The 22929-nt window shown below is 37.0% G+C and overlaps 1 protein-coding gene and 1 long non-coding RNA gene across 4 annotated transcripts in view; one reads left to right on the plus strand and one right to left on the minus strand.

The window, feature by feature from the left end:
- Positions 1-22929, plus strand: part of LOC120413079 (Kv channel-interacting protein 1-like) — a 191531-nt gene that overhangs the window by 155846 nt on the left and 12756 nt on the right. The gene's annotated exons all lie outside the window — the stretch shown is intronic.
- On the minus strand, positions 445-8634 carry LOC120413083 (uncharacterized). 2 transcript variants are annotated; one of them, XR_005604906.2, is made up of 2 exons: positions 7090-8634; positions 445-3792 (listed from the first exon to the last, which is right to left on the minus strand). It is a non-coding gene; the product is annotated as an uncharacterized LOC120413083 (long non-coding RNA). The 2 variants fall into 2 exon arrangements; XR_008212309.1 differs by having other exon boundaries at positions 445-3805.

Below are 22929 nucleotides of genomic sequence, written 5' to 3' on the forward strand. Positions count from 1 at the left end.
GTACGAAAGTTGCTGTTTGGATGATCATGGGGCTTCTCATTGCACTATTATCTACGAATTCTAGCTTAACGAATTCATGGAAAGCTTCTAAAGAACGTAATAGTGAGACTTAAAATTATTCATCCTTATAGGAAGGAAAAAAAATCATGTGATATTACATTGAAACATTTCACATAAATGGAGCACCAGATTAGCTCTAGTTTTACAATTTTTTTTTTATTTACGCTTCCATCGTTCTGGAAAAGCACACTCATTTGAGTTAAACAACAACAATTCTTGGATTTTATCAATTATAGAAAGAATTGTTTACTTCATATAAAAATATCAAATTTACATTGAATGTAAATTTGATATTTTTATATGAAGTAAACACAGTGAACGGCCCGAGCGGTTTAGGCTTTCAGGATTTTTGTGATATTTACTCATAGAGTCAAAACAGATCAGTAAACTTCACTTATCTGTATATTACACTTTTTGAAGATTACATTTTTGCGGTAACACTTTCAACTTTTACGCGCACGATCACATCACTTTGCATTGAGATCTTCGTCGAACCAGTTCTCTACGTTGAAGCCAGACTTGTCCTCCAGACCTCTTCACCGAGCCATGCCAGACCCGAACTCTGCTACGTCCCTGGTTGACTCCACGGCGGCTAAGTCCCGGCGGACTCTTCCCAGCGGCTAAGTCCCGGCGGACTCTTCACAGCGGCTAAGTCCCGGCGGACTCTTCACAGCGGCTAAGTCCCGGCGGACTCTTCACAGCGGCTAAGTCCCGGCGGACTGCGGCCTCCACCGCTAAGTCCGGCTGGACTGGGGCCTCTGCTACTGGTGGCTGCTGGCGGGTCCGGCTGGTCTGGGGCTTCTTCAGGATCTGGAACTGGACTGGGCTTGAACTGGCTGGAACTGACTGGAACTGACTGGAACTAACTGCCCTCCTCAAGAATTTTGGGGTTTTTATAGTCAGTCCCCGAAAACTCTACTAAATTTTGTTCTACTAAAAGTGGTCCGTTTCGATGAGAAGCATCGATGAACCTCATGAATTAAATTATGCAGACCTCTGCAATTCTTCATGACTTTCCGTATGGTGTAGTGAGTACACCTCAAAATCGGAAGTCATGGGTTCGAACCATTGTCGTGAAACTTTAAATTATGTTATTGGAATATCAAAATTATGTTCCCAAAACATTCTCAAAAATGTTGGTCAATAATGAGAAGGTCGAATTCTCCATTGAACAAACATGCCAATGAATTTGGTTAAGCCACACCCTCAATTTCCCCTGTGTAATAACATCGCACATTCATAATTGAAAGCTTAACCATTTTTTTGATTGCCTAACAATTGGCGAAATTTAATAAAGGGCTTTTCAGGTGAGGATGACTCATGATCCACACCTGTACATAAGCTTAATTATTTGTCGCGCAACGCGAGTCGACGGGTAAAATTATTTATGCTTGCGTAAGCGCGCATGGTCAGAACTGTGGTGAGGATCGATAAATGGACAAATTTAATGATTTAAATTTGAGGTCGCTGCATTCCCCCACACTTACCAGCTAGATGTTTGTATACTTGAAAAGCATTAAGAACATCTATCGAAAGTTATTTGTAGGTTGAAAGAATATTCCCAAAACTAATAATTTGATTTGTGAAAAAAAAAACTTTGCAAAAAATCATAAAAAATATAATTGGCTGGCTATAAAAAAAATTATTTAAAAAAATTGGTTCGGTTAATCTCCCCCACACTTATCAGCTAGATGATCGTCTGAAAGAAATGATCATCTATGGAAAGAATATTGTCGGGTGTAGTGATCGTGCGGTTTACAATTTGTTCTTCTTGTGGTTTCTTGAAAATTGCTTTATAATTATAATTGCTCTTTTGATTTTTCTACTGTAAAATTATTTTCATTACTCTTTTGATCTTTGGTCCTGTTAAATTACTTGAATTACTGTTTTGAACTTCTCTTGTAAAATTATTTTCGTTGAAACTGATTTACATAAACTTGCATTTGAAATTAATTTTCATTATCTCTTCTAAAAAAAATCATTGCATTTTTTTTTAAACAAAATCTGTTGTAGAACTGTGTTGATCGGCTGGTTGTAATCGTTGTCGTCTTCCATCAAAAATTGTCTTTATCGTGAGGCTATTCATTCCACAGTGACTTGGTCAATTGGTTCGTTTTCGAGGCTAAGGTGTTGAATTTCGTCAATTAGTGCAATTGTCGTTTCCATCATGAATTATGCTTCATAACCCAGCTGTGAGTTGACTATGGTCAGTTTTGAGAGTGCATTGACTTCTCATTTGCTGAGTATTGTGAATTGTTCGTGAATCCAGTATTTTTGTCCAAAATTGACTTTTCCAGTTGCTTTGTATCTTTGACAATCTCAAATTATTGACATCGGTTGATGTAATTCTTTTTTCAAATGTTTAGGAAATGTTGTTTGTCCAAAATTGTCTTTTCGTGTAATTTGCAACTTTGGCCTTTGTAAATTAATGACATCGGATGATGTTATCATTTGTTTACCATGATCTTCTCCTTTTCAATAGTTTCAGACGTGCAGTATGATCTCAACTTGCATTTTTGTTCCATTATTGATGTTTCAATCATCTTTACTTCGCTTAATTCCACATTTCGATTTAGTAATTTGTTTTACGTGAATGTCTCGTTACAAAAAGTGCGATTTAATTCGACTTGATCCTCATTGATATGACCTTTTACAACAACATCAACACCGTTACCTGTCCAACCTCCCGCATGACTTTGCCACTCCCCATCTTGCCATCACAAACTTCTGCATACGAACGCGTAGAACCTCTCAGCATACGAACGCGTCGATCATCCTTGTGTTTCGTCTCCCGTCTCTGTCATATTTTACTTCAGTTTCTACATTTGTTTCTCCCACAAAAATGTCTTACTTGTTTTCTTCGCATGAACAATATTTTATAATTTTCAGGAATCTATCATTTAATTTCTGTGCAAAATTGAAAATCAAATTTACTTACAATCTTATAAATCTTGTTGATATTTTTATATGAAATCAGTTCTATTATTTTTAATACAAAAAGAAATCAGTTCTAATTGACTATTATTTTTATACTTGAATAAAAAAAAATTACTCTATAAAGTTTTTCATTGATCTATACATCCTATCATCTTGTCATTGCAATACTGCGTATGTTAAAATATCCATTCTGTTCTTCCAACTTTTTATGAAATCTGTACATCACTTTGTGTTTTCAAATTTGTCAAACCCATTAAATTAATTTGTTTATTTTAGCAATTTGCAATAAATGCTGAATTTGCAAGATAATTAGTTGGTTCAATTATCATTCTAATGATAACGATCTGATTTTTTTCCTCTGAATTTTATCAGTTTAAAGGTGTTTTTCCCTTGAAGCATTATTTTATCCCTTGATTTTCCCCTTGAAGCGTTATTTATCCATTCCCTTTAATTTTCATTTGACTATCCCCGTAAAGTGCAAATGTTTTGAAATGTTTTTAACTTATTGAATCCCCCCATGGATTACAACTGTTTGAAGCTTTATTCGACATAAAACTCTCCCCATAGAGTACAATTGTCTACTTTTTTAATCCCTTTGGCGTTGCTTTATCAGTTTATGTATCCCTAGATCGGAACTTTTACCGTCCTTTTCGATCTTTTTTGATTCCCCACGATATACTTACAAATTTTACCTTTCCTTGAGCTGTAGTTCATATTCGTTCTTGTTGAAATTGTTGTCTTCTTGATCGTCTTCCAATGGTTTCCTGTAAATCCTTCGTATAAGCATATAACATTCTGAAAATAAATTCTTAATACTTTGTTAAGTAAATTATAAAACACATGTTTACATTCAACATTCATTCTGGGTGGCCTTCCCTTGTCCAATTATTCTCACACACATTCTTACTTGCATACATGTTGTTTTGGAACATTTAATAATCATACTATCTTCATTTGCTTGTCGATGAAATTTAATTATTGCTTAGTCATGGTATATTTTTTTTTATTTAAAAATGCGTCATTGTTCTTCTTCAACCCTGTTATCCCATTTCAGCTCAATTTATTATATTCCCAAATATTGCAACCCAACAGCTTCTTAATTGTTTTAACGTGTTTCATCACTGCTTCATTATTATGTATATATTTGATCATAATCGCTTCACGTGTTTTTCAAAAAAAAAAATGTATAAACTCAGTACTGGTATTTTTTCTTAATCTGTTTCTTGTTTAAACCCCATCAATTCAATCATTTATAAAAATTATCTTTCATCCCCAATTCATAACATTCTTGTTTGCGCATATTTTTTTTTTTGATAATAATCATTCATATTTTGTTTAACTCAACATTAATTCATTTATCATATCAAATCAATCATATATTCTTTTTTCATGTTTATTTTTCTATATAAAAAAATCGGTATTTGTAACACATTTGTTTGATTCATTTAGTTCTCTTGATAACAATCGTTTTTTTTTTCATTCATTCATTCAATTCATCAATCATATCAATTTAATAAGTTTTTTATTATTATAATTTTTTTTTCAATATACATAAATATTCCCGTGTGTTAAAAATAAATATTTTCATTCATTGTAGTATTTTGATATTAATCGTTTATGATACTATGTCATTCATTGCATAAATCGCTTATTTTTATTTATTTTTTTAATTGTACTGTAATTGTCATTTCAAAATATTTTTCTTGTATTGGAGCATTTAATTTTAAATTATGTTAAATGTATTTTAATACGGGTACATTGTGAACTATCATTAAGTGTTATGTTAATCATTATATTTTCTTAGTCTATTATTATGTACATCTTCAAATTTGTTTCCATTTTTAATAGTGGTCGTTTGATCGCTGTTAAATTTAACGATATCATAAGGGCCTCGCCACTTATTTTGTAACTTTTGACCAATTCCTGTCTGTACCATTTGTACCAAAACTCTATCTCCCCACATTGGTACCCAATCATTTGTCTTTTTGTCATAAATTTCCTTTCTCTTTTCTTTTGACAATATTAAGTTGTTTCTAGCAGTTTCATGAGCATCCTTGAATATATCTTTCATTGAACAAATATAGTCGTCATAATTTAAATCTGAATCATTGATTTTATAAATTGTGCTTGGTATTGTAGCTTTTCTTCCATACAAAAGTTCATAGGGAGAATATCCAGTTGATGAATTTTCTGTAGTGTTGTATTCAAACATAAAATATGGTATTAATTCATCCCAACATTGTGGATCTTTGCCAATAAAATTTCGTAAATAAACTTTCAACTCTCTATTTGATCTCTCTACTAAATTAGCTTGAGGATGATATGCACTTGTAACGATCTTTTTAATGTGCAATATTTTGCATGTATGTTGCAATAATTTGCTTACAAAGTTTGTACCTCGATCGGTTACAACTTCTTTAGGAGCACCAAATTTACAAACAAAGTTTTCGACAAAAGTTCTAGCAACAGTAGTACTTTCTTGGTTTTCCATGGGAGCTACAATCAAAAATCTTGTTAAATCATCTTGTATCACAAGTCCACAATTGTTTCCATTATTAGAAATTGGTAACATAACCACATCCATATAAATTTTATCAAAGGGTTCATACGATGTTGTCGTTATTTTCATTGGCATCTTATTTGCTGGCCATATTTTATTCTTTTGACAAGAATCACATTGCTTTACATAATTCAAAACATCTCTTCGCATATTTTCCCATGTAAATAGAGGACTCATTCTTTTAATCATTCGTTTACCTCCGACATGACCACCCAACGGTGCGTCGTGAAAATCTTTAAGCACTTGATCTCTATCTTCTGGCTTTACATAAATTCGTTCATTTTCTGTTGCATATAGTGTAAATGGCTTTGAAAGTTTCATTGCAAAAAATCGTAATAAGTTTAGTTCCAACTCTGTTTTAAATATTCTATGAGAAATAATTTGTATAACTGATGCATCTTTAGCAAAATCAGGATAATCTTTAAAACTTTTAAATAAACCATCGAAAAATTCTTCATTTTTAACTGCTGAACGATATGTTCCATTCAAAATTAAACCCCAAATTTTCTTTTGCGGGAATACAAATATATTTTCATTGGTGTAATCCTTAATACCATGTGGAAGGTCAATGTATTTACTCAATTCTTTGTGTACCGTAACACTGTTTAATATCATAAAAGTAGCTTCGGCTTGTTCAAATGGTATAATATTTTTAGAAAATTTTAAAACGTTAAAATCGATATCTGTATCTTGGAAATCCTTGTAGGTAAATGTTTTATCGTTGCTATCATCGTCGTTATCTAAATTTATGTCAATTTGTTGAAGTCCATTCATATTATTATTCCAATTAGTATTGTTTCTAGATGAATTCTGTCTGTTTTGAGTATTTGTTGAGTTTTGATTATCTGAAATATTTTGTCTATTTAGTTTTGCTTGTTGACGAGTTGTAATTGCTACTAATTTTGATGCCTGTTTATCATCTGCATGAATTTCATCATTATTTAAACGTGAGAGAAAATCTGCAACCACATTGTCCTTTCCTTGCTTGTAACGAATTTCACATCCAATGCCTTGGATTTTCAAACGAAGCTTTGTCAACGTTGGTGAAGTTTCCTTCAAATGCCATAGAGCTACCAATGGTCTATGATCTGTGTAAACGATAAAATCTTGGTTATAAATAAAATGTTTGAAGTGGTCTACTGCCCAAACAATAGCAAGTAGTTCCTTCTCAATAGTAAAATAATTTCTTTCTGCCCCGATAAGCGCACGACTTGCGTAAGCGATGGGGTGATCATTTGATTTCTCATTAGTAAGAACTGCTCCGATAGCATAATCGCTAGCATCAGTTGTCAAAACAAATTTGTCATTGTAGTTCGGTCTAACTAAAACTGGTTTTGAAATTAAATAGTTCTTTAATTCTTCAAAAGCATTTTCACATTCTTCTGTCCAAATAAATTTCACATTTTTCTTTAATAATGCATTAAGTGGCTTACGTTTATATGCAATGTTTGGAATATATTTTCCATAAAAATTAACAGTTCCCAAAAATGATCTCACATTTTTAAATTTCGGTATAACTTTTGTTTACTCACCCTAAACTGCCAGATTTCCATGGTCGTCTTCTTGGGTGTTCGATGCGGCTGAATTTCGTCTCCAGTTGATCCAGATGATCTCGTCATTGTTGAATCCCTAGTGTTGTCCATCGTTGGCCGGTTTTGAAATTTTCGATGCTTCTGCCATTGGTCGAGCCCGTTTTGGTTCCATCTCGTACTGCTGCACATTTGCTTCCATCTTAGAACTCCTCACATAACATTTTCTTCAATTTAACGTTTTTTTTACACTATTTTAACTGTTTGTTACTTCGCGAAATCATTTTGTTCATTAATTTTCACACATAGTCACATTTTCAACTCTCGGTTTTGTCCAATCATAATGGCGTGTCCAAACACACACAGCGTTGCTTTCCGCTAGTCACCACCTGAACGGCCCGAGCGGTTTAGGCTTTCAGGATTTTTGTGATATTTACTCATAGAGTCAAAACAGATCAGTAAACTTCACTTATCTGTATATTACACTTTTTGAAGATTACATTTTTGCGGTAACACTTTCAACTTTTACGCGCACGATCACATCACTTTGCATTGAGATCTTCGTCGAACCAGTTCTCTACGTTGAAGCCAGACTTGTCCTCCAGACCTCTTCACCGAGCCATGCCAGACCCGAACTCTGCTACGTCCCTGGTTGACTCCACGGCGGCTAAGTCCCGGCGGACTCTTCCCAGCGGCTAAGTCCCGGCGGACTCTTCACAGCGGCTAAGTCCCGGCGGACTCTTCACAGCGGCTAAGTCCCGGCGGACTCTTCACAGCGGCTAAGTCCCGGCGGACTGCGGCCTCCACCGCTAAGTCCGGCTGGACTGGGGCCTCTGCTACTGGTGGCTGCTGGCGGGTCCGGCTGGTCTGGGGCTTCTTCAGGATCTGGAACTGGACTGGGCTTGAACTGGCTGGAACTGACTGGAACTGACTGGAACTAACTGCCCTCCTCAAGAATTTTGGGGTTTTTATAGTCAGTCCCCGAAAACTCTACTAAATTTTGTTCTACTAAAAGTGGTCCGTTTCGATGAGAAGCATCGATGAACCTCATGAATTAAATTATGCAGACCTCTGCAATTCTTCATGACTTTCCGTATGGTGTAGTGAGTACACCTCAAAATCGGAAGTCATGGGTTCGAACCATTGTCGTGAAACTTTAAATTATGTTATTGGAATATCAAAATTATGTTCCCAAAACATTCTCAAAAATGTTGGTCAATAATGAGAAGGTCGAATTCTCCATTGAACAAACAAGCCAATGAATTTGGTTAAGCCACACCCTCAATTTCCCCTGTGTAATAACATCGCACATTCATAATTGAAAGCTTAACCATTTTTTTGATTGCCTAACAATTGGCGAAATTTAATAAAGGGCTTTTCAGGTGAGGATGACTCATGATCCACACCTGTACATAAGCTTAATTATTTGTCGCGCAACGCGAGTCGACGGGTAAAATTATTTATGCTTGCGTAAGCGCGCATGGTCAGAACTGTGGTGAGGATCGATAAATGGACAAATTTAATGATTTAAATTTGAGGTCGCTGCAACAGTAAAAAAATGTGTAAATTTGGAAGGTTGAATATTAACACTTTAATGGTGTAATTTTACCTCAATTTAGACTGAAAAAGTGACATTACAGCAGAAAAGTGGTTAAGTTACACATTTTCAGAGGTAAAATTACACATTTTTTTCTGACATAAGATGTAATATTACCAAGTTTTTTTTTACTGTGTACCATATTTTAACCCCAATAATCAATTAACCTGGAATCAAGTGCGATTAAAAAAAATAGTGATTTTTGGAAAAAATCGAAGTTTCATGCAAAAACAAGTTTGACATTATTTTTTAATGCAAAATTGAATTTGCAATCGAAAAGTACTTTACAGATTTTTTGATAAAGGGCTCCGTTTTCAAGATATAGCCACCGAAAGTTTGATTTTAGCGAAATATTTGCAGTTTTTCAATTTTTAAAAATAGTGACCATGAGTAACCATTTCTGAAAATATATTTTTTTGAAAAGTTCAAAAAATTTGCTATAAAATTGTCTAAGAGACATTGAAGATTGGACCTCGGGTTGCTGAGATAGAGCCGCTTTAAGAAAAAGAAACACGAAAATTGAAGTTTTCTAAATCTCACCAAAACAACCCACCATTTTCTAATGACGATATTTCAGAAACTAATGGTTCGATTTTCAATGTTAATACATGAAACATTCGTGAAATTTTCCGATCTTTTCTTAAAAAATCTTTTGAAAAGGGCCAAACATTGAATATAACGCCCATTTAAAATGATAGTCTTGATTTAAAAAAATTTCAAAAGATTTTTTAAGAAAAGGTCCGAAAATTTCACGAATGTTTCATGTATTAACATTGAAAATCGGACCATTAGTTGCTGAGATATCGTCATTAGAAAATGGTGGGTTGTTTTGGTGAGATTTAGAAAACTTCAATTTTCGTGTTTCTTTTTCTTAAAGCGGCTCTATCTCAGCAACCCGAGGTCCAATCTTCAATGTCTCTTAGACAATTTTATAGCAAATTTTTTGAACTTTTAAAAAAAATATATTTTCAGAAATGGTCACTCATGGTCACTATTTTTAAAAATTGAAAAACTGCAAATATTTCGCTAAAATCAAACTTTCGGTGGCTATATCTTGAAAACGGAGCCCTTTATCAAAAAATCAAAAATTCATAACTCGGCGGCAGATTTTTTGACCATGTTTCTCTATGGCTCAAAAGTTGCGGATTTTTGTCACCTAAAACATATCAAAAAATCTCGAAAATCAAAAAATATGTATTTTGGGAAATTGAGTTTTAGTAAAAAAACGTTACTTAATCCACCTAGGTGAATGGGGGCTTCCTCTTCTCGGTTCATACACAAATAAATGTATTGAGAATGTACATGTATATATAGAGGCGATTCGTTGATTGAGTTCTAAAATTCAACTAAATTGCTAATATTATTGTTCACAATGATAAAGCTTAATTTTCTGGGTACAATGACCCTTTGTACGACCGCAAAGGATTTAAAATGGATTTTTAAAACAATTTCAAATAATAACTTTGCGATCCTTTTTGACTGAAAGCAGAATACTTAGTATATAGTCTAGAGACTTACTAAATCGAATGCTATTCAATCCGAGTAGAAGTAAAATACGCCTATGTTCGTCGACGAAAATCCATGTAAGCAAAGCACGCGAGTTTTAACACCGTGACGGCATAGGGGGATGGCGTCACTATTTTTAGACCACGTTTTCCACTTTTTCTTATCGAAACCGACTACTTTATCGACTTCATTTTGCTGGGTGAGATAGGACGCCGTCTATTTTTAGACGATGATTCAGCACTTTTGCACTTAAAAAAACCAGATGGCAGCACGATGTAACGCCACGTCCCTATGCAGTGCTCGAACGAGTCAAAATTTCCGTAAACTCTCTCCTTCTCTCGCCTTGCATTCCGCTCTCACCTTCTACAGCTAAAGCGAAAATTTAAGAAAGGGTAAAAAGTGTATCGCTAACGGAGTCGATCGATGGCTCATGGATAGGTATCTAAGAACACATTACATATTGTCATTTCCCGAAATGACTTGACTTGTCTTGGCTTGGCGAAGACGTTTTTGAGGCTATTCTGGTCCTAATTTAGGGACGACAGAATCTTAGCATGCTGGACGCGATTCACAAAGGGAATTTTATTTCCTAAAATGACATTCGAAGCACGATGAAAAATGCTTTCGAGTGAAGTATAATAGTTCTGGGTTTTTTAGCCGGATGGGCGAACCAGCATGTGATAATGCATTGGTATCGTCAAAAATAGCAGTTTAGTGCAGATATTAGCGACTAAGCCTAATAATTCGTCGAGATATGTATCTCATTGGATTGGGTTTTGAAAAAGCTTTACAAAAATGTGCAACATGCCGAAATTTTGGTTAATTTTGGCCACGTTTTAGTCGATTTGGAGGCGGCTGAATGCAAACAGTTTTCTTAAAGTGGCTGTAACTTTGGCAAATTTCAATGGATTTTTGTCCCGTTTCAGCCGTGGATGGAGGACATTCCAGACTACCTAGTTGTGCAAAAATGAAGCAATTTTGAAAATTTTTCATCGTTTTTTGTTTTTTGATTTTAGTTTTGCAAATCGTTTTTCGTAAATATCTTTTGACAGGAAAGGGCTACGGGGAAGATTTTCAATAGCGACTTATCGGAAGCTAAGAGGGATCGAATGCAACCGGAAGTGTCCAAATCCGTTCAGCCATTTCCGAGAAATCGCAGTGACATTTTTTGGCCAATTTTCAAGTGATTTTATAAGGCATTCCTCGGAGAGGAAGCCAAAACTCGAGTAGGAAAAGTAAGAAGACCGTTTTCCCCCAAAATAAAATAATCTACCATAACCAACGGTGACCAGTTGGTCGCGTTCTTGTTGCTCTCCTCCCAGCGAGTCGAGTCGGTGTAGTGAGCTGGGGCGCGCACCAGAGTTTTATTTTTGGCCGGTGTATGCCCGTGGGTTCGAATCTCCTTCTCTCCCGCTCTCTGAGCTGGTTTGTTTTTTTTTTTTTTCGCTCTGCGCGTTGTCGAGCAATCTTCCGGCCGGAAGGTGCTCGACTTGGTTTTTCGAGCAATCTTCCGGCCGCTCGACTTTTGGGGCCATTCTGGACCTGATTTGAGGTCGGCGGAATCTTTGCATGCTGGACGCGATTCACAAAGGGAATTTTATTTCCTAAAATGACATTCGAAGCACGATGAAAAATGCTTTCGAGTGAAGTATAATAGTTCTGGGTTTTTTAGCCGGATGGGCGAACCAGCATGTGATAATGCATTGGTATCGTTAAAAATAGCAGTTTAGTGCAGATATTAGCGACTAAGCCTAATAATTCGTCGAGATATGTATCTCATTGGATTGGGTTTTGAAAAAGCTTTACAAAAATGTGCAACATGCCGAAATTTTGGTTAATTTTGGCCACGTTTTAGTCGATTTGGAGGCGGCTGAATGCAAACAGTTTTCTTAAAGTGGCTGTAACTTTGGCAAATTTCAATGGATTTTTGTCCCGTTTCAGCCGTGGATGGAGGACATTCCAGACTACCTAGTTGTGCAAAAATGAAGCAATTTTGAAAATTTTTCATCGTTTTTTGTTTTTTGATTTTAGTTTTGCAAATCGTTTTTCGTAAATATCTTTTGACAGGAAAGGGCTACGGGGAAGATTTTCAATAGCGACTTATCGGAAGCTAAGAGGGATCGAATGCAACCGGAAGTGTCCAAATCCGTTCAGCCATTTCCGAGAAATCGCAGTGACATTTTTTGGCCAATTTTCAAGTGATTTTATAAGGCATTCCTCGGAGAGGAAGCCAAAACTCGAGTAGGAAAAGTAAGAAGACCGTTTTCCCCCAAAATAAAATAATCTACCATAACCAACGGTGACCAGTTGGTCGCGTTCTTGTTGCTCTCCTCCCAGCGAGTCGAGTCGGTGTAGTGAGCTGGGGCGCGCACCAGAGTTTTATTTTTGGCCGGTGTATGCCCGTGGGTTCGAATCTCCTTCTCTCCCGCTCTCTGAGCTGGTTTGTTTTTTTTTTTCGCTCTGCGCGTTGTCGAGCAATCTTCCGGCCGGAAGGTGCTCGACTTGGTTTTTCGAGCAATCTTCCGGCCGCTCGACTTTTGGGGCCATTCTGGACCTGATTTGAGGTCGGCGGAATCTTTGCATGCTGGACGCGATTCACAAAGGGAATTTTATTTCCTAAAATGACATTCGAAGCACGATGAAAAATGCTTTCGAGTGAAGTATAATAGTTCTGGGTTTTTTAGCCGGATGGGCGAACCAGCATGTGATAATGCATTGGTATCGTTAAAAATAGCAGTTTAGTGCAGATATTAGCGACTAAGCCTAATAATTCGTCGAGATATGTATCTCATTGGATTGGGTTTTGAAAAAGCTTTACAAAAATGTGCAACATGCCGAAATTTTGGTTAATTTTGGCCACGTTTTAGTCGATTTGGAGGCGGCTGAATGCAAACAGTTTTCTTAAAGTGGCTGTAACTTTGGCAAATTTCAATGGATTTTTGTCCCGTTTCAGCCGTGGATGGAGGACATTCCAGACTACCTAGTTGTGCAAAAATGAAGCAATTTTGAAAATTTTTCATCGTTTTTTGTTTTTTGATTTTAGTTTTGCAAATCGTTTTTCGTAAATATCTTTTGACAGGAAAGGGCTACGGGGAAGATTTTCAATAGCGACTTATCGGAAGCTAAGAGGGATCGAATGCAACCGGAAGTGTCCAAATCCGTTCAGCCATTTCCGAGAAATCGCAGTGACATTTTTTGGCCAATTTTCAAGTGATTTTATAAGGCATTCCTCGGAGAGGAAGCCAAAAAGTTGATTTAAAAATCAGCAAATTTTTTTTTCCGTGTACCTATTTTTTTCTCAAAAGTCCTCAACAATACCTACAACTTTGCCGAAGACACCAAATTGATCAGAAAATTCACTCAAAAGTTACAGCTGTTTGAACATTTACATACCATTTTTGTATGGACAGCTGCCAAAATTGTATGGAGACTTGTATGGGTGAACCAATGACACAAAATAGCTTATTTGGTCATAGGGAAGGCCCCCACAAAGTTGAGCCAAATAAAAAAATACAAATAAAATCCATTTCCGGTTTTGGTAGAGAATTGCTCACACGATAATCTAGAGTTCAATTGTATTTTTTCACGCTAAATGGATAAATTGCAGCAATGGGTTCAGTATATTGGTTTCATCCGTCATGTAACTTTTTATTTGTTGAATCACCGACCATTAAATTCCAAATTAAAACATTTCCAGCCGAAACAAGCCCAAAAGTGAACATTTCCTGCCATGAATCCTCCGGTGGTGGGTGGGAGAGAAAAATAAAATAAACACATAAAAACCGTGTGGGTAAATTTTATTTGTTTCCCCGTCTATGGACTGACGCCATTCTCACCCCGAGAGCAAGCTGGATGTTCCATTAGGGGCCGGAGCCGATTTTCATTTCCCAATTGACCCAGATACGCCCCGCTCCACCCACCCCACTCCACAGTCTCGATGTTCAATTATGTTTCCTCGTCATTACTGTGCTGTGCTTTAAATTGGAAATTTCGCTCAGCTTTAAATCCGGCCAATGAACCGATTGCTGGCAGGTGATTGTTGTGATTTGATGATCTAATCAACTGTAAATTGTTGTTCGCAAATCGAAAACAGTAACAAGGTGTACCTGTAGGAGAAGGGAAAAAGAAAAGAAACAACCTGTGCTATTCTCCCACGCAAACGGGCCCAAATATTTATACACAAATTGCTTCTTCCCAACGCTGGTCGTGTTTACACGATATTGGGGGAAAACTTTTTCTATATTTTTCCGCCCAATGGCTATTTTCGTTCACTTTAGGGCAACTACTGGAGACGCGATCCTATTTGTTGTTCAAACACGATCTCGATGAACGTTTGGTGGTTTTTAATGGGGAGTAGTAGCACTAGAATGTGAAATTTTCCGAAATGTGAGTAGTTTGGAAATTGGTCAATGTAGTCAAAATTGGAAATGATCCCAACTTGCACGAATAATTTGCATTGATTTGTGGTGTTGGCAAAAATATAATTATTTTGAGTGATTTTTTTAGAGTCTGTGATAGGTCGAATTGAGGTACCATGACAGGATGAAACGGTAAAATCGAAGCAAAAAGTCTAGCTACAAAAGTTTTGAAAAATTAAATCTGTTTATTTGATTCAAAAGTTGAGTTCAAAATCAAAACAAATATTTGTTGTAAAAGATAGTCAAAATATTAAAAAAAAAATACACCTCAAATACTATTTTTTCAATTCTTTGAAAAACTAGAACTGTGCCTGTTCACATGAAAGTCCCCTTTGCCTTTTAATCTTTTTTGGGTTAAGGGATTACATACATGTAGAAAATCTCAATATATCATATTTCCGAATATTTATTAAATCCTTCAAAAAGATGCATACCAATCACTCCTGAAAGTTTCATGAAGATATGTCATGATATAAGCGAGTAGAAGACGATTTAAGCTTAAAGTTTTACCATGCGCATAGCGGACTGTCAAACTTTGTGAGCGTTTTTCTCGGAACACCGAGTTGATTTACGGGTGCAACGATATCTCGAGATTGGATGCACCGAATTGGCTGAAATTTGGGGTGAAGACTCTCAAGACATATCCCGTGTGCATGACGAAGCCCAATTTTGAAATTTTGCTTTTTTGAAAAAAAATGCAAAAATTAAAAAGTCACGATTTTTTTTATGAAAAATACAAACATATTTTTATCGTTTTTTTTAATACTTTTTTTTAGATTCGGCCTTCGTCATGCACACGGGACTGGTTTAATGAGTCTTCAACACAATTTTGAGCCGATTTGGTCAAGATTGTGTTGAGATATCGTGGCACCCGTTTTTAGAAACTGCTAACTTCAAATAGCTATATCTCGGCAATGATGCAACCAAATGTCTTCAAATTTATGTTGATTAAAGTTAAAAATGTTTATGTTAATGTCCTGAAAACTAATTAAAAAAATTGAGTGTTTGTCAATACCAACCCTTGACATTTTTGCCGATTTACATGTATGCAACCCCATAATGTTACCTGATTTTAAAGCATGAACACTATCAAAAAACTGCAAAAAAATCATCAAACTTCAACAGTGTTGGAATTCGAGCGAGAAGAAGGAAAACTATTCTCACTCACGAAAACTTGTAGTTCTTTCCTCTCCTCGCTCGCCCTCGCCTTCTCACTCGCGCTTTCGCTCTGTTATTGTTTTTTTCTTTGCCAACTCGTTTTACTTCTCGCTCGTGAGCTGGCCCGTTCGCGAGCGCAGGAGAGCACGGGCAATCGGCGAGTTGCTCTCGGCAGAACTCACGGCGAGAACTCGAGAGGGTGAAATATTTCTCGCGAAAGCGCGAGAATTCCAACACTGAACTTAAAAAACATGAAAATAAAACAAAAATTTGTCGTGATCGGGGACTTTCTTTTATAATAAAAACACAGATATTTTGCAATTAACAAACAACACGTCTTATTCCACAGAAATTAACCACAAAACTGATTTGACAATCTTCATTCTCTCTTTCGCCGGCCGCGCGCATCTCGTTGTTTTCTCGCTCGTTGTTCTCTCTCGCAGCTCGCAAGCGCGCTCTCGCACTCAATCCACAATCAGCTAACAAGGCAATATTCATGAAGGTGCGCACTTTTTGTTGCGCTCTTAACTCTTATTTATGAATTATTTCAATCTTATAATAAACAAGCTCTTCCCGGCAAACTTCGTCCTGCCCTTTTTTTCGTTTGTTGACGTTTTTAACTTTTTTGCTTCTTCAGCCTCCTGTGATCTTAATTTGATTTTACGTAATTTTTCCCATTCAATCTGCAGATTTTCCGGAATCGGTTCCAGAGTGGCCAAAGTTGTAACTTTTTGGCGTAAGAACCTTCCTTGGACTTATACGAACCCAACGCAACAAAAAGCACCTCGATCCGACGCTCCGTATTGAACTGATTCGCGTTCGAACAAAACCGTCGAAATTTTTTATATATATAGATACTCATTTAATAATTTATTACATATTCAATCCTGCAACCCATAATCCCTACAAAATTGACTAAAATTTAAGCCGGGTCCGGTGGTAGCCTCTCGCCCCAGTGAGGCCTGGGTTCAATTCCAAACGGACCTGGTGGCATTTTTCGAGACGAGATTTGCCTGATCACGCCTTCTATCGGATGGGGAAGTAAAACCGTCGGTCCATTTGCGTATAGAGATTTTGGTTGACTCACCACACATAACCTTCGGACGCATAGAAATGAACAGAAACTTGCAATAGAGACCACAAAAGACCCGGGGGTCGTTAAAGTGGATTTCTTTTTCTTAAAAATCTCATAACTTTTGGTAGAATTGACCAATTTTGATGCTTCCGGTTGCAAAAGATCCAGATTTGTCTATATTTTGACAGATGGGGGACAGATATGGTCCATTTTTACCGGAGATATTCCGGATTCCGTTGGGTTACCTCGACCCTCCTATTTGGGGCTCGGGTAAATATAACAATAACTTTTTCACAGAACAATGCCGGAAATGATGCAAAACTTCAAGGCATCATTCTGATACATCATCCTGCAAAAATATTTGACATGGTTAAGTCCTACGGGGCACCGGAGCCGGTTCCAGTTGGGGACCAATCTACATCAGCTCAGTGAACCGTTTCCGGTTGGAACCTGTTCCGGTGCCTGAAGGTCTTGACCATGTCATGTATTTATGTATGATGATGTATTAGGATGATGTCTGAAGTTTTGCATCATTTTCGGCATTGTTTTGTGAAAAAGTTATTGTTCACCCCTTGGGTTATATTTACCCGAACCCCAAATAGGAGGGTCGAGGTACCCCAACGGAATCCGGAATATCTCCGGTAAGAGTGGAACAGATGGGGGACAAATCTGACAGTTCAAAATATAGACAAATCTGGATCTTTTGCAACCGGAAGCATCCAGATTGGTCAATTCTACCAAAAGTAATAAGATGAAAGTAATGAATAAGGTTTCTTGAAAAAAATTCATAGCATTTTTTACGAGACGGTCGAAAACCAATCATGTAATGCAAAGCGTAAGTCAGAATTGAAGTGACGTGAATCTAAATATTGTTACGTTGCTGTTGATCCACTTATCCGCTTGGTGCATTGTGCCAAAACGAGACGTTCCGCCAGCTTCCACTATCCTATCAGATGTTCAAAAAGCTCAATATCCTTTTTTCCCAGCAGCACACGAGAAGCTCTTTTATTGCCATCACCAAGTCAAAGTCACACATGGTATGAATGTGGGGTGTTATGCTGCCATCATGCTGCCACATGACCAAAGCCGGATTAAACAGAGCATTATTTCGTTTTCCAATTTGAGCTTAACTCGACGATATCGACAGGAAAAAAAAGCAGCGTGTGGGGAAAATTGGAAATTGGGCACATATGGCGCATCGTTTTTCTCCGAATAAAAGCACACTTTAAACAGTTTTGCTCCCGCCCGGGGAAAAAACTTTTCACATTTGACCGGCACCACCACGCTGATGCCATTAGCTGAAAACATTGGTTTTCGATGCCATTTGTATTCGACTGTCGACACAGGATTTATGCGCTCACATTTCCATCTGTGTGTCAGTTAGTGGTTGGGGTTGGCACTTGACTGCAGGAATTTTCCGCCGCGCGGCGCGGATTCTGGTTCATGTGGCAAGAGTTTCGAATGACTCGTCCACGTGGTGACACGTGTGTACACCGAGTTTACACTCTGTACACGTCCGACCGACTAGAAATAATAGCTTTTCAAACCATTTAGTCATTGCAAGCCGCCGCTGCCCTGAACGCTGCTGCAGCTGGAATGGAATGTAATGTCATGTCACCACGATGTTTACACTTCACGCTTCACGTGACATGTAATCTTGGCTGGATGAAGCTCAGGGGGAAGCGAACTTGTCAGGCTTCTGGACAAGGGTCATCGTTTGGTGTGACAATGCTTTGTAATTACTAGTTTGGTCGAAGACAAGCATTATATGGAGACGCATGGTCTTTCATGATCGATAACAACCATGCGTCTACATTGAATAGCTAGTTGGAAAGCTGTCTGTCCCTTGGCTCTGGCCGGGTCGAGAGGAGGGGGGCAAAACATTAAAAAATAAAAATTGAAATAACAAGCCATAGCCTCAACATTTGAGTGAAAAAAGTCTTTTAAAATTCATTTTACCCTAGTAGGGTAAGGTAGTCATCAATGAGACACTTTTGGTATTTACTTTCAACGATTTTTGTATTTTTTCATCAGCATGTTTTAATGAGTTTTTTGTTGCATTTTCTTTCTTTTAATGTGTTCTAACATTGCCCAAAATATGAGATCGATCTGACGTCTACAGCCAGAGTTTTTCAACTGTCTCATTGTAGAAGCACTTGGCAGGAACAATGAGACAGCTGGGGAACAATGAGACACTCTACGAAAATCAATTCTTTTCTAGTAAAACATCATGTTTTTATAGTGTTTCATTTCAGGCTACTTGCTTCGAACATTTTCAAGCAATTTTGTCAAATCAAAACCTCATTGACAAAAGTCAAATTTAAACCAATTGACAAAAGTTATACTAAAAAGTATTTAAATTTTGTAAAATCCATATATTTTACCAAATTACTTTATATTTCTGGTTAAATGAAGTTCAAACTCAATAAATATGCCAAAAATCACTTCCAATTCATGTTTTGAAGGATTTGCCTAGATTTTGAAAAGTTTAATAAAGAAAAATCAAAGTGTCTCATTGTTACCCATGGGCTGAAATGAGTGGGGAACAATGAGACAGCCCTGAATTCTGGGTATATTCTAAATTTTGGTCAAACCTAATAAAAGGACATTGTAGCCCAACTCATGCCCTGTGAAATTACGAAAGAAATTTGAAGAAACATTAGTTTTTGTGTGAATGGCAGCCTATGAGCGAAAAAGTATTTTTTGTCCATAATGTACTTTTACACCCCAGAATCAAACATGTATGAATAACTTTGCAAGGGAGCGTCCATAACCAAAGCCACTATTATGGCAGACGTGTATCTAGTAGACACACCTTTGCCCAAAATATGAGCCTGACTGGCTGAACTTACGTCTTGTGAGAGCCATTTTATCATTGTTCCCCGTGTCTCATTGATGACTACTCTACCCTACATGAGTTTTCATTGAAATTTCGAAGTTTTATGAAAAACAATAAAAAATTTACTTCCTGATACTTTGGGCAGCCTAGCCTAATTACTGAAAGTTTAAATCTCAAAATAAGTATTTTCAAATTTTCGAAACCTTTTGCACGGTATGGAGGAAGCGAAATATTATAAATCAAGAACACCCATGGTAGATTAATACGTAGAAAGTTGTGTTTCACCTTCCTGAATAAGAATATGTTCAATTCAAAATATTCTATCGGTGAAAATTGCGTTTTTCAGAAAAAATGTGTATCTCATATAAAGTACCATGGGAGGAGGTGCATTGTGCCGCATCAAGAAATTCTAATAATTTCTTAATAAACCTTATTATAAGATGTTGTGTTTCAAAATGTTTTACATTTCTTTTTCATTTGATTACCATAAGTTTTCAAAAAGAGCATTTTTTAAATAAATTTGTAAATTTTTATAAAGTACCAGACGTCTCCATTAATATGAAAAAACGCAATTTTCACCGATAGAATATTTTGAATCGAACATATTCTTAATCAAAAAGGTGAAACACAACTTTCTACGTAAAAAGTTCCCATGGGTCATCTCTATTTATAATATTTTGCTTCCGCTATAAGGTTAGGTTTTTCAATTATTTGCCTAACGTAAGGTTGATGTTGATGACATGATAATTACAGACATCAGATTGATCGAAATTAATGAGAATAAATTGAAAAAGAAGTATTTAAATAAATATTACTCAAGTTATCATAATATGAATTAGGATTAACAGATATCATGGAAGAAAAGTGAATAAACAAAACAATGTCAATGTTTGTTGTTTTTTTTTCAGCTTTAAGGGTCATCCATAATCCACGTGGACACTTTTTTTTTTGTAAATTATAGCTCTTCCTCCCCTTTTGTGGACATTAATTCATACAAAAAACACCTTTTTTATATGGAGCGTGTCAATAGGGTTACAACGAAAAATTAAAATTTTGCAAAATCCTCGAAGATACCCCTTGGCACGATTTCTTTTGCAAAATTAAGCATCTTTGCCAATTTTGAGCAAAATCGGTTAAGGTCAAGGGGTCACTATTGAGCGGAGAATTTAGCACCGGATTTTTGATAAAATGTATGGAGAAAATAAAAAAATATTCAATTATTAAATTTGTCCCGGAAGGTACTGTTAATTGTCAGGTGTGAGATTTTATCGCGAAATTTAACGCTCTGCAATTTTGTCGAAGAGTGCGTAGCGATTCGAGTTGATCTTGTAAAGTTATAAGCGATTTAAGAATAAATTTTTGTATAAAAGATCTTTTTTGCCCAAGGAATCGAACCAGGGGGTATCTATAAAAAAACATTTATTTGCAGAGTGACAAGTGGACAATCAATTTCAGCTAAAATTTCTTTTCGGATCATTTTCCAGACCACAAGCTTCTGCAACAAATTTGGCCTTATCGGACATGCCAAACAAATTTGAGACTGTTTATATGCGAAAGGTCTGAAGTTCAATCCCCGGCCGGTGATCTTTCCTTCCTGGATACGTTTGCTTAGTTAAGCGAAGGTAGTGTTTCATCACAAGCTGGACATTATCCAACACCATAGAAAAGATATCAAATGTTAACATTTACCATTCACTAATAACACTAGTTAAATAAATAGTCACATACTCCTCTAGGGAATATGAGAAAGTTTTGCTTTTACTAAGTTCGATGAACCTACAATTTGACTCTTCATATCAAGCCAACACTGCTCTTCGTTAACCATCAAGTCGAAAATCACTGTAATCAAGTGCGGAAAAGTTTACTCGTGTTACACGCGCGAAAATTGCTGATTGGACGTCGCCACTCTGTAAAATTGCAAATTTGTGCCACTTGAGCTGGACCCCGAGGACCGACGGTCGACGATGGTAATTGGTTTTCCGGCATGCATGAATTCGTGTGGCCCATGCCCGGTGGCAGCTCAATTTGCTCTAGGTTGATCGATGCAGACGCGGGAAGCGTTGACTGTGAATGTTGTAGAACTAAATTGAATTTGATTTTGATTTTTTGTTGGTTCTTCTCAAAGTGCTTGGAAACTCTGTATTTGTCAGACATTAAATTAAGTTATTTTATTGCTAAATCAAGTCCTTCCACAAGTGTGAAATTTCACTCAGATAAAACACCCAAAATTAACGATGGCGTGTTAATCAGTTTACCCAAATTTACATACGAATCTGGTGTCTTTAATCATGGGAGCTAATTTGCATACCAATAGAACGCGCTGTCATAAAAGACTACGACTCTATGCGTATAGGCCCCGGGACCGGTAAGCGCATTACTTTCCCACACTCAAAATGGTTCGCGAGGGAGGACATTTTACACGATGGCATCGTAAAAAGGCCGCCACATCGTAAGCAATAAATCAGAACGTGGAAAAGTATCAGAAATGCTCACGGGGAATGCTTGTTAAATCAACGGTAGACCAGGGGTTTTATTGGTGCCTTAATATCATTTTGAAATTCAACGTGAACAACAGCGTATTTTTCGTCTGGCTCTGTTAGAATCGAGCACCAAGGATGAAAAAAAAACGATCCTATCTCCGATTTGCAGTAGTGGCAAAACCCAAAACATTAGCAATCGTATACAAACACTAGTTCAAACAAAAGACGTCTGGACAAAAAAAAAACGGAAAAGGCCAGCTGGTCCCGCACTGGCGTCCCAAATCCAAACCGCGGTCAGTTACGTCAACCCGCTTCTCCGGCCGGCCGGCCTTGAGCCGCCTGTAAGCAATGAATTGTAGCACATAAATTTTATTACCAAATCACGCCGCAACCGTGGCCACGGAGCTAAATCAGACCGACTTACGAGACGAACTGGCCGGCTGACTGACTGACGGGGTCCCTAACTACGTTATCCTCTGTCACGTTGAGAAGGACACGACAATCAATCTAACGCCGTAATGGAATCACATCCAGCAGAACTGTTTGAACTTCTGGACAGCAAGACGAGGAAACGATTCTTGTTCTGGAGGTTTCTGGTTGTTTTATGGCAGCCGATGACGAATGTACGATGAAGTAACGTCATGATTCGATTTCCCGGACGCTTCGAAACCCGGACACTTCATCTTGTTTCATGAATTATTTGGATATAAGTTCACATTATGAATGTCAAAACTGTGTTATTTGATGAATTCCAACATAAACTTTCATTT

This window comes from Culex pipiens, chromosome 2 (assembly GCF_016801865.2).
Source record: "Culex pipiens pallens isolate TS chromosome 2, TS_CPP_V2, whole genome shotgun sequence".
Lineage (NCBI taxonomy): Eukaryota > Metazoa > Arthropoda > Insecta > Diptera > Culicidae > Culex > Culex pipiens.